Genomic DNA, 11,474 nt, shown 5'->3' with positions numbered 1-11,474 from the left:
ACACACTTCATATATACAAAATCACGCTACACGTTTATTGAGGCTTTGAGCAATATTTGGCGGGAATGACAATCCGTGAAAACATGACCTAACCATCGCTTTGCTTTATTTCTGCCGCCTGGTGGCCTCAAGCTTTCAAACTCTGAGCCCAAAACATCATTGAGCTTTACAACTACACTCCCCAGCGTCCACTTCTTCTTTCCCTGGTTACTACAACTCCCAGCATGCCTCGGGAGAAGCGGGCTTCACGGGAGTCTCCCAGCGCGCAAGGCCCTCCGGGACACGTAGTCCAGCCGCTCGCCGGCTGGAGGCTCTGGCGTTGGGTTGGCTGCCGTGGACCAAAGGTGGGAGTCCTTCAGCGCGCGTGCGCAGCGCCTCGAGGCAGTCGAAGGGGAGCGGCGGGGCTTTGTGGCGCCTGCGCAGTGGCGACTCCGGAGGATCTCTCGCGAGGAAGGACGCCATTATCGCAGCCGCCCGACCAAACACCACGAGAATTCGGCAAGGCAAACGGTAACCTCGCTCTCCCCCGCGGCTGGGCGGCTGGCTCGGGCTGGAGCTCCTCGGCGCGGGCCTCGCGCGGCTCCCTCACGACGCCGGAAAACCCGCTCGGTTTCCCTCACAGCGCCTCGGCCGCTGGGCCGCGAGGGGAAGGCGGGAGGAGGGCGAGCGAGGGGCGGGGCTTCACTCTCAGCCTCTCACTCCCCCCCCCCGCGCCGCCGTTGCCGCCGCCGCGAGCCGCTTGGCCCCTCCCCTCCTGGAACGGGAGGCGGTATTTCCCTCCTGATCTCTCTTTCACCGCCCCTCCGCCTTGCACGAATTTAGATGATAAGACACCATTTATTTAGGATTATAAATGTTAAATATGTGTGCGTGTATCTGTCTGTTAGCTTCCTGATTTGCATATATTTGCATACCTCAGCAATAGGCTTGCAACTTTTTGATTTTCTAGATAATATTGATTGATCCTTATGGTTTCATCAGCGCGTGTGCTGGTGCCTTTTTTTAAAACGACAACAGCAACAAAATACAGATCCTTGCCCGGAAGGGCATGCATACCTACTGGACACAACACAGAGATAAGGTTATAATCTAATCTGCTTTCCCACAGAAAAACAGTCTTCAAGGTGGATTGTAGTATAGGAAGTGGAAAACCACAACAAGCATGAATATGTGTGATTGAGTAAAAGCAAATTTGAATAGGTTGAAAATGTGTTCTTAATTTAGTGGGAAGCCACTTAAATATATTTATTTACATATCAATGGGGTATTTTAGCCTATGGAAGCCTGGTGTCAGTCCTGCCACCAAGGTTTTGTTCTGTTGCTGTGCCTGGGCTCTGGAATATCTGCTACCTCCCTGACAACATTTTGCCATCACTTGAAGATTGCTCTGTTCTGAGAAGCATTTGGCTTGCTTGTTTTTGATTATTTTTTGATTATTTGCTGTTTCTGTTGTATTTCTGTTTTTCAGTATGTGTTCTCTCTCTTTCTCACACACACACACGGGATCTCCCAACCTTAGAACTTAATAATAATGATAATAGGATACTTAATCTTGTCATGATGGAGTCTGAGTGGATAATGTTTAGAAACACATTCAAGCTACCTCTGTTTTGTAGTCATCCTCTTATTAACTCCCAGATTCGTCCTTTGCTACCAATGTTTCATTGTCAGTTTCGTTCATTTTAACCCGATGAAATATTTTTACACTTGTTCAGTTATTGTCAAAAGGCTAATTGAACGTTACAATTTCAGTAATGCGCACGTGTTGGAACAACAACCACGTGAAATTTTGATTGTGACACGATGCAAAGAAAAATCCAATGAAAACATGTTTAATATTTTCTACCCATATTTATCCTTGGCTGGACTTGAAGTGAATGCTCTCTTTTTGATTAAGCTTGACGTGAATACAATACATAATCTAGTTTTAGGACAAGGATAGGGAATCTGTGGCCCTCTGGATGTTCATTTGGGAGGATGGAAGTTGTAGTCCAACAAAATCTCTTGGAGGGCCACAGGTTCCCTATGCTTGCTGGAGGGCAAGCACATGTTTTCTAGGCTCTCACTCCCCACTCCCCAGCTAAACGTCAGTGATCTCCAGGCTACTTTACAATTTTGCAAAGTTGTAACCGGGCAAGCTTTGCATAGAACTGGGATAGGCAACTTGTTTAGTGCTATTAGAAAGTGAGATGGGCCACAATGAAGCTTGCTGCAAGTTTATTATAGGTAACTGTTATTAATACATAATATTATTTAGATAATTTCTCACAACCTAGTTAAATGCCAGGTGTGGCATGTAAATGTGTTGTATTTCTGTCTTCTATAATGCAGAACTTGTTTATACTGTGCTCTCAGTATGCATGAAGATATGATAATAGGGAAAAAGGGAGCTTACAGTTTATCCAACCAGAGCAGGAGAAGCAACAGAATAAGTCTGGCAATGGAAGTGGCAAGTGTTGCAAACAATAGCCCTTAAGGCATCCCCATGGGTCATAATATGGGATTACAGTGGTACCTCTAGATGCGAACGGGATCCGTTCTGGAGCGCTGTTCGCATCTAGAAGCAAACGTAACTAGCGATGGCACGTCTGCACACACGTGTGTCGCTTTTCGCCACTTCTGCGCATGCACATGATGTCATTTTGAGCATATGCGCAAGCGGCAAAACCTGGAAGTAATGCGCTCCGTTACTTCCGGGTTGCCGCAGAGCGCAACTCAAACGTGCTCATCCCGAAGCACATTCAACCCGAGGTATGACTACAAATGAATTGTTGCACCCTGTTTACATTTCTTAAGTGCCATAACATTTGCTCTCAAACTACACGTTGCCAGAGAGTGAAGTCAGTTGCGTGAAACTGTTTAAATTCTTAACCCCAAACACACGAACAATGAAATGGGATTTGAAAGCAAGAAAATTAGTTCAGCTGCCATTGCAAAACCTGCTTGGAATCAGGGTCTGTGGGAAATGCAAATACTATTTATTGTACATATATTTATGGTCTAAAAAGGAACATGAAACTGCCCTCCCTGCTGGAGCCATGCAGGTCTGGGTCAGATCAGTACCTGCAAACCACACGTATGCCACTTGGGGTTCCATGATGGAAGAAAGACAGGCTGTGAATATAAGAAAAATAAATTAGGGGGAAGGAGGCAGATTACTGTTCTTTGAATATTGATGAATTGGGAGGTATATAGAAGAATAACTCAGAGGTAGCGTTTGCCTGCTTTGTGTGCAGACAGGCCCAGGTTCAATCCTTGAGGAATCTTTGATTGAATCAGGGTCAGTGGGAATGCTGGTGGGAAGGACTCTTCTGATTGCCTGAAACCACCCAGAGAGCTTTTGGTCACACAAGACCAGAGTGTACTAAATGGACAAATAAACTGGCCTGATAAAAGGCAACTTCCTACATTCCTGTGAAGACTAGTCTATGTCCATCCTTGCTGAAATAATATTTCCTTTTGCTTGGATCCATTCCTCCTTTTCTCTGCTGTAGGGTCAAGATAATCTCCCTTATGTTGTTGCTTCTTATTCACTGCTTCTTTCTGTTCACACCATTATCCTTTCATCTTTACCATCTTAAACAGAAAAAGTGTAACAAAAGAGTGCTATTTGGATTTGCAGCTGCATAGTTCACCTGTTTTGTTTGTTTGGTTTTGCTGCTCAAGACACTTGTGATGCATTCTGCAAGGACATACTGGTTTTTCACCAGGTGGCGCTCTTCCCTTGAAAATTATGAGCAGCAAATGTATTACTGTACAGTATATTCAGTGCTATTTTTCTAGGAAAAGAGGTGCTGGAACCATGAACACATCCCTCATTCCCTTAAAATGGCAAATGGCGCCCACCTGAGAGGTGCCAGAACTGAGTTCCTGAGTTTCCCCTGAAAAAAATCCCTGATTATATTGATAACACAATACAAATTTGATGTACTAGCCCATCATTGGCTCTAACAATTGCTTTCAAATAGCTTCAGTTTTGTGGGTTCTTTTTTAAACTGTTGGAAACCTTCTGAAGGATATTTAAAGTACAAACTTTGTTAAAATAAATATTTAAACTCAGAACTGTTATGCTGCGTAATTTGTTTTGATGATGTCAATCCAATCAGTTTGGCGAAGTTACTCCATAATCTGTGTTCGGATTCCCTGAATTGGATTTACAAGTACAAGCAATTTCTGTTCTCCCTGCTCAGTGATCTGCATTGTTAAAATAACTATGCAGAATCCAAGTGTGACTTTTGCAATTGGATCTTGTCCTTGCTTGCTTATACGTAAATTTCTGAGAAAAACAAAAACTGCTCCCTATAGGTGTGTTAAGGATTGCAGCCTTAGTTTCTCTTCTTTGTTCCTTCTTTTATACTGTTCATTAACTTGGGGTGAAAAGGGGTTAGACATATGGTTTAAAGTGTTGAAACAGTATATTGGAAATGTGTGAGAGCACGCCCTTGGCAGCCTAAAACAGTAATGGCATATAGTGCTTGGGTTTGTTTTAGATGGCTGAAGGCTGTGAAGCAGGCTGAAGTACTGGAACTCAGCTCGCTCTCTCCATGTGGGGCTGGGTTCCAGTCCCACAAGATTCCCTACAGCTGTGTTTCCCAAACTTAGAATAATCGCATAATGCTTTTGAGAGTTTAGTCTCATTGGCATACCCTTTCTCTGGCAAAGATAACTTGGAGGTAGTTCTAATACAGTGGTACCTCGGGTTAAGTACTTAATTCGTTCCGGAGGTCCGTTCTTAACCTGAAACGGTTCTTAACCTGAGGCATCACTTTAGCTAATGGGGCCTCCTGCTGCTGCCGCGCCGCTGGAGCACGATTTCTGTTCTCATCCTGAAGCAAAGTTATTCACCCGAGGTAATATTTCTGGGCTAGCGGAGTCTGTAACCTGAAGCGTCTGTAACCTGAAGTGTATGTAACCTGAGGCACCACTGTAATACTATTTTATCTAGACCAGAACAAATTGTGCCATGTACCCTTTGAAAGCCTTTTGCATACCCTTGAGAGTATACCACACTTTGCGGAACACTACCCTACAGGATAGGAGCTCACCCTCTCTGCTCTCTTCCCCACTAAAGGTGTATTGCGGGGGGGGGGGGTTTGCTGTCTCCTCTCTAACTATACTGTGTGCTCCCAGCCCCATCTATATATGTGGGTCAGGGTTTGGAGTATGCAAATACCATTGGGGAAAAGTTAAGCAGGGTTCCATTGTGGGACTTGCTTTGTCATTCTCCCAGTCCATTGGTTTAATCTTCATAACACAGATGGACAGTGATACTCTTGAGTGCAGCAAACACAATACCATCATTTTCTTTTTGCTCCTATTAATTGATAACGTGTGTCAGATGGTCACACTTTTTAGTAAATAACTAAAAAAGAATACACCGAATTCTATTTTAAATTGGCAATCTTCCTATATTTGTTTAACCCCATATATGACAAGCACCCCATATATGACAAGCACCCATATCCCTCCCAAAGTATTAGTTTTCTGCAGCATCCTAAAAAGAGATCCTTTATTTAAAGAGTTAGTGTAAATTCTTTGGATAATTTGAAGTAGGATGTATCCAGGTTGTTTGCACTTCGATCAGCATATACAAATATTTTGATTTACAGGCAAGTTGACTACCGAGAAATGTTTCTTTTCCTTTGCTGTGAACATCTACCATAAATGGTCAAGAACATTTGGTAAATACAAACCATTTGTTCACCACAACTCCTTCCCTTTCTGCACCAGTCATACAATCTTATTTTCTGCTAATATTTTGTAGGCACTTCTGTTTGAAGGCTGTTCACATTAAAGGCTAATGCTGCAGCCTCTGTAAAGGGTTGAAATGGAGCGGGAGTTTTGTTTGTGTTCTTCCTATGTACCTGTGACCCTGTGCCTGTGATGATACTGCGTGACGTTGCCCTGTGTCCATGGGCTGGTGTGGTGCCAGGAAGAGAGACAAATCAAACCACGAGGCCATGTAGATTTACAGTATACCATATTTTTCTGTGTATAACATGCCCCCATGTATAAGACGCCTCCTATTTTTGGGGACTCCAAATTAAGAAAATGGGAGATTTCCCAGAGTTGTGGAGCTTTTTTGGGGGAGGCAACTCAGACTTGTTGAGATTTTTTCTGGGGGCAATGCTGAAATTTGCTCACTTAACTGCCACTCGCACATGGTGTAAAAGCTGCCTATCGTCTGTCCCCTCGCTGGCAGAAGCTGCCAGTCGCCCAACCAATTACCGCAGCGACAGCCAATAAATACTAGCCCTTGATGCAACCACCAATAGCATACCCAATAGCTGCTGACAATCTCCAGCTCGCGGCAGCAACCAATCCCAAGTCCCCCCTATGCACATTCCGTGTATAAGACAACCCCCAATTTTTAACATTTTAAAATAAACCTCGTCTTATACATGGAAAAGTACGGTAATTTAAAATTTCAGATTGGGTTCCTAAGAAAAAATTACAATGATGTTTGCCCTTTTAGGCCTCCTCAGTGCCAGAGAAGCACAAGTGACCTTACATAGGGAGCATAACGAGTGGATAATGCACGTTTAGATTTCTGCATAGGAGTGAAATAGCATTACACTTTGCGCAAATGAATGTAAAGGGTAGATGTATTTTGCCCTTAAAGCAAAATGAGGTAATGAGTGCAAAGGCTATGATTGATGATAAATGGTTTCTTTTAATTGCCATTTATCAACTTGGAGAGGTTGAGGGTTCTTGACCACTTCAAAGGCCACACAGTAAGCTTTGTGACTGAATGGGGAGCAGTGTAGAACATGACTCTGAAACTTTGTTCAGTGCCTCAGTCTCCCCTAGTGTAGAGAGAAGAAATGCCTTAGTGCACCTGCAGCAGCGAAACCCGACGCCTTCATCTACCCCACCTGCAAAACATACATTTTTCTCATATCGGTCTCTACAGCTGCATCAGCCGCTGTAACTCTCCCAATGGTTTGACTTCACTCTTGAATACACACTCTACCATAGTCTCCTGAGACAGACGCCAACAACCATGTACATATTGCGCAGCAGTCCTACAAACACTTACTTGGGAATAGGTTCTATTGAACTTTATGGGAATATCTTCCATGTAGGCTTCATCTATGTAAGCCAAAAGAGGCATTGGTTGCCTCTCAGTATCTTTTTGGCATATCAAGGCCTTTGCACTGCCTGTAAATGGAAGCTTCCAAAAGCACAGCTGTAGTTTCACATGACAACTCTGTCAGTTCAGGCCAAGGCCCTTCCAGTATGGCATTCTGGTCTCAGACTAATTGCCGATTTATGTTCTGCACTATGCAGGCTTTTGATGAATTTTTGATGATTATAGTTGTGATTAAAATTAGTAAGAATCCGAAGTAGGCAAATGAGGATTGGAAGAACACATTAAATTTTGAAGAGCCAACATTTAGGGGGAAATGCTTCATGGAACTGAGACAACACCAACATGAATGACTAGTTGCCTAGGGTTTTCCCAGTCCAGATGCAAGCAATTTGAAAAATAGCTCTATATGGAGGCAAAAAGGAAGGCAAAAACTAAGAACTGCAGTTCTGTAATCTTGAGACTGGACACGTTTGGGTTCCCTTTGTAGTTTTATGAGGGTGCCTGTGTAGCATGAAATCTCTCTTTCCAATGAGAATCCTTTTGAGGTTCTACATCTTTATTCTACCCTTAAAAGTCATGCAGAAAAGGCCCTCGGAGAACTGGCAGGGCTCCTGCTTACAATGCGGTTGACCTTCTTTTACTAAAGGGCTGCTTTTTATTATGTTATGCCTATTAATCAATGTTACAATATGTTGACATATGATGTAATTGGTTAGGGAGCAATGGGCTAGCATGAGATGACTAAGATCTAGCTGCCAACAGGTCTGCCGATAGGAGCCAAGTGTAAGGTTTATAAAGTTAGAACAAATCACAGAGGTGACTGGGTTTGTAAAAGAGCGTTCTTAGCTGTTTATGTCAGAGCTGGATGAAGGGCAAGTGGGCTACTAAAGGAATATTTGGCTGTCATTTGGTGCCTGGGAAAGGAAAAATGATGCATTGAATAACCATGACAGCTATGTGTTAGAATGTTCATAAATTCTCACTTCGCGCTGGACTTATTTCATCTTAAGTTTTTGGGTTTTTTTTAATACCAGGAAAGAATTTCTGTTTGTGCAGTAAATTACTACAGTACCACAAACATGCATGATAGAAGAAAATTGGTTCGGAAGGCAGTTAGTTATGTGACTAGAAAAGCCAAGAATTACACTTCAATTAAATACCCTTTAAGTACTGGAAAAACCTTTGTATCTTGACACGTAGCTTCTTTTTATTAATTTTAGTTTATTTTGTATGTTTTAGAATAACTGTGACAGGTTTCAAATGCTGAGTATAGTTTTTTGGATTAAGATGTTGACAGAATGTTATGATTGCACTTTTTAAGCTGTAAAAATGTTTGGGCAGTTCTATTTTTAAACTGATATGGCTTTTGATACCTAGTTTTATTTTGGAATAGGAAATAATTACAGATTCTTAGATGACATTATCAAGTATTTAGGTGCCCACACTGAAAAAGCAGAGGCCATTGGTCCTAGGTGCCCGGGATCTCTCTCTACTCATGTTTTTTACCCTTAAAACAGCAAAGGATGGCAGCTGTGAAGGATGTACAGCATTTATTAGACTTTCCCCCTATATTTCTATTACTGTTATAGCTGTTACTTGGAACCAAAGTTAATAGACAGAGACATTGTTGTAAATATGGATCCCGACCCAGATTTTTAAAGCCGCCAAAAATATGACAGCATGAGTATTCATTGACCTTTTCTGCTTTTGTGAAATATATTGTGGGCTTTAGCCCACATATGTTTACACCATGCTAACTATGAAACCTTAAACATGCTTCTTCAGAAGTAAATCCCACAGAATAGACATACTCCCTATTTGCAGGGGCCAGCAAACTTTTTCAGCAGGGGGCCGGTCCACTGTCCCTCAGACCTTGTGGGGGGGGGCCGGACTATATTTTGAAGGGGAAAAAAATGAACAAATTCCTATGCCCCACAAATAACCCAGAGATGCAATTTAAATAAAAAGCACACATTCTACTCATATAAAAATACCAGACAGGTCCCACAAATAATACAGAGATGCATTTTAAATAAAAGGACGCATTCTACTCATGTAAAAACACGCTGATTCCTGGACCGTTCGTGGGCTGGATTTAGAAGGCGATTTGGCTGGATCCGGCCCCTGGGCCTTAGTTTGTCCACCCATGCCCTAGTGAATATATTGGAGATTGAAGCTTACAATTCCTTAAACCTCAATGGAGACACAAGACCCTCTATTTCTCTGCAACTGACTTACATGCCTGCCCCTGGGTTTGCTGTTAGTGTTCTCTTACCTTGGTATGTAAGCTATTTTTCAGGCTGAGGACTGCATTTCCTTGTAGGTAACCCCCAGGGTAGGGGTGGGGGGCAGAACACGATAGTGATAGATGTGGCCAGAGGTGAAGTAGGGTGGACCGACATGCAACTCTCATCTTTGTACAATGGCAAACATTCTGGCCTTGTGAGGGCTCATGGTTTCTACTGAGGGCATGGCATCCAAAATTGGGATGTCACATTTCAACTGGGGCAGTTAAGGGGTATGGGACACATTCCAGTTTTGCAAAAGCACTTAAATTCCTGGATAAGGGCTGATGAGGGGTGGCTTGTTGAAAGAAGTGTGGGGCCTGGGAAGATTTCTTAGGGCCTGGTAGAGAGCCCTAGAGTGTTCATTCTGCTCCTGGGCCAAACATTCTCCACCCTTCATATAAACTGTCATTTCAGTTGACAAAATGTGGAGATGGCCAGAAGATGTAAATTGATAGAATTCTGTGTGATACATCCCAATGATGTCATTTGCCGAATACCTGATGATTTTCATGGATTTTGATTTTTTTCTTTAAACTGTGACCCAAAGCATGCTTGGTTGAAAGTTAGTTCAGTTTAAGAGCTTATTGCCAAGTTGCATATGTTTTTAGGATTGAGGTTCCAGTAAGGAATGGATAACTGACAGCTCACAAATCAACTCAGGCCCAATTTTTCTTGGCCTTCGGATACTTAATGAAATTGAAATAATTTTCAGTTTTCATTAAAATGAAAAGCAAACACCTCAGTACTGCATAGAATAATAAGCTATTTTTGTGGCTTTGGAGCAAAGTGTGGAAAACACATCTGTGACAAAGCCCAAGGCAAGATTTCTTGAATTGGGAAAAAGACTCAGCTGAGTGCTATCCGCATATGGTACCAAGTTGAATTTGAAATGGATAAACCAATCTTATGCATAAAAATCATCTTACCATGAAAAGGAGGGGAAATGCCTTTCTTATAACTAAACAAACAAAACTAAGCATGGGTAACAAAACAATGTAGTGTTTTCAAAATGTTTTGGGAAGTAACCCAAAGCAGTCCCATGCATTGCCCTCCTGGTGGGGGCCTGCCAGGAACTCATTGCCACATTGAGTCCTCTATGTTGGGACAGCTATTGGCAAGGCTGCTATGTGGCATTTCCTACATATTCAAAGGCACTCTATATTGTCCGTGGGTTTCCCATGAGGCATTAGGTTGCATCTTATGGGCCTTTAATCTGATCTAGCAAAGCTCCGTTCTTAAGTTCTGTTCAAGATATGCTGGGCAAAAAGAGAACTTGTACAAGAGCCCAAATATTCCCCAATTTGTTCCAAAAGTTGTGTAATCAGGCAGGAGACATTTGTGAGTGCACCTATAAAATTGCAAAAGGTACTTGACGTGAAGAAGAGCATAAACTGAAAAATGGAGCAGGACCAGCTGGTCTTAATGTGCAGTACTATAACATGCTTTATATGATTCATACTTTCCATTTTTTTTTATTTTTAAGAAAAGTAGGGACTAGGCTGATTTCTTCTCCCTTGACAGGATGCAAAATTGATTCCTAAGCCTGATAATTACCCAGCATTGCTTGAGAACTGTCTGCCTATCTCTCTTAGTGTAGATAATAAAATACCAACCTTTGCATAATAAGCCATTACTTAAGCATTTATTTTATTTTATTTTATTGCAGAGGAGGAACATATTATAAACTACAAAACATATAGTGGTATTTGTCACTGCAGAAAAGGCCTTTGATAGGCTGGAATGCAAGTAAGCAGGGAATGCAACTTATCCCAAAAATTATCTGGATTATCTTTTAAACATAAATACCCAGGATGAATAGTACATTTTCAAATTGTAGCTTAAACTTCAAGCTAAAAACCCAAGGATAAAAGGACACTGTAAAAATTGGTGTGACCTCTTGGTGAACTGCTCTACATGTGGAACACTGACTACAACTTTATATGATTTTGGACTCTCTTGTTGGTCACCAGAACCTGCAGTATGGTGATTGTAAAATACACATGCATATATATGTTAATATTACTTTAAATTGCGGGACATGTATTGTGTTAATCTGTGTGAATTTTGATTTTCTTACGAGTAAAGGAAGATGA

General features: G+C 42.1%; 1 protein-coding gene across 3 annotated transcripts in view; it reads left to right on the top strand.

The window, feature by feature from the left end:
* Nucleotides 1-316: 316 nt before the first annotated feature.
* BANP (BTG3 associated nuclear protein) overlaps nt 317-11,474 on the top strand; it is a 146,843-nt gene continuing 135,685 nt past the window's right edge. For 2 of the 3 annotated variants that reach the window (XM_081920218.1, XM_081920220.1), the window contains exon 1: nt 317-510. The gene's annotated coding sequence lies outside the window, so the exon portion shown is untranslated. The remainder of the gene's footprint in view (nt 511-11,474) is intronic. The other variant, XM_081920219.1, reaches the window with a different exon arrangement.

This window comes from Podarcis melisellensis (genome assembly GCF_964234715.1).
Source record: "Podarcis melisellensis genome assembly, chromosome: 8".
Classification (NCBI taxonomy): domain Eukaryota; kingdom Metazoa; phylum Chordata; class Lepidosauria; order Squamata; family Lacertidae; genus Podarcis; species Podarcis melisellensis.
The sequence above is the reverse complement of the archived record's forward strand: the minus strand, read 5'-3'. Positions and strand labels throughout refer to the sequence as shown.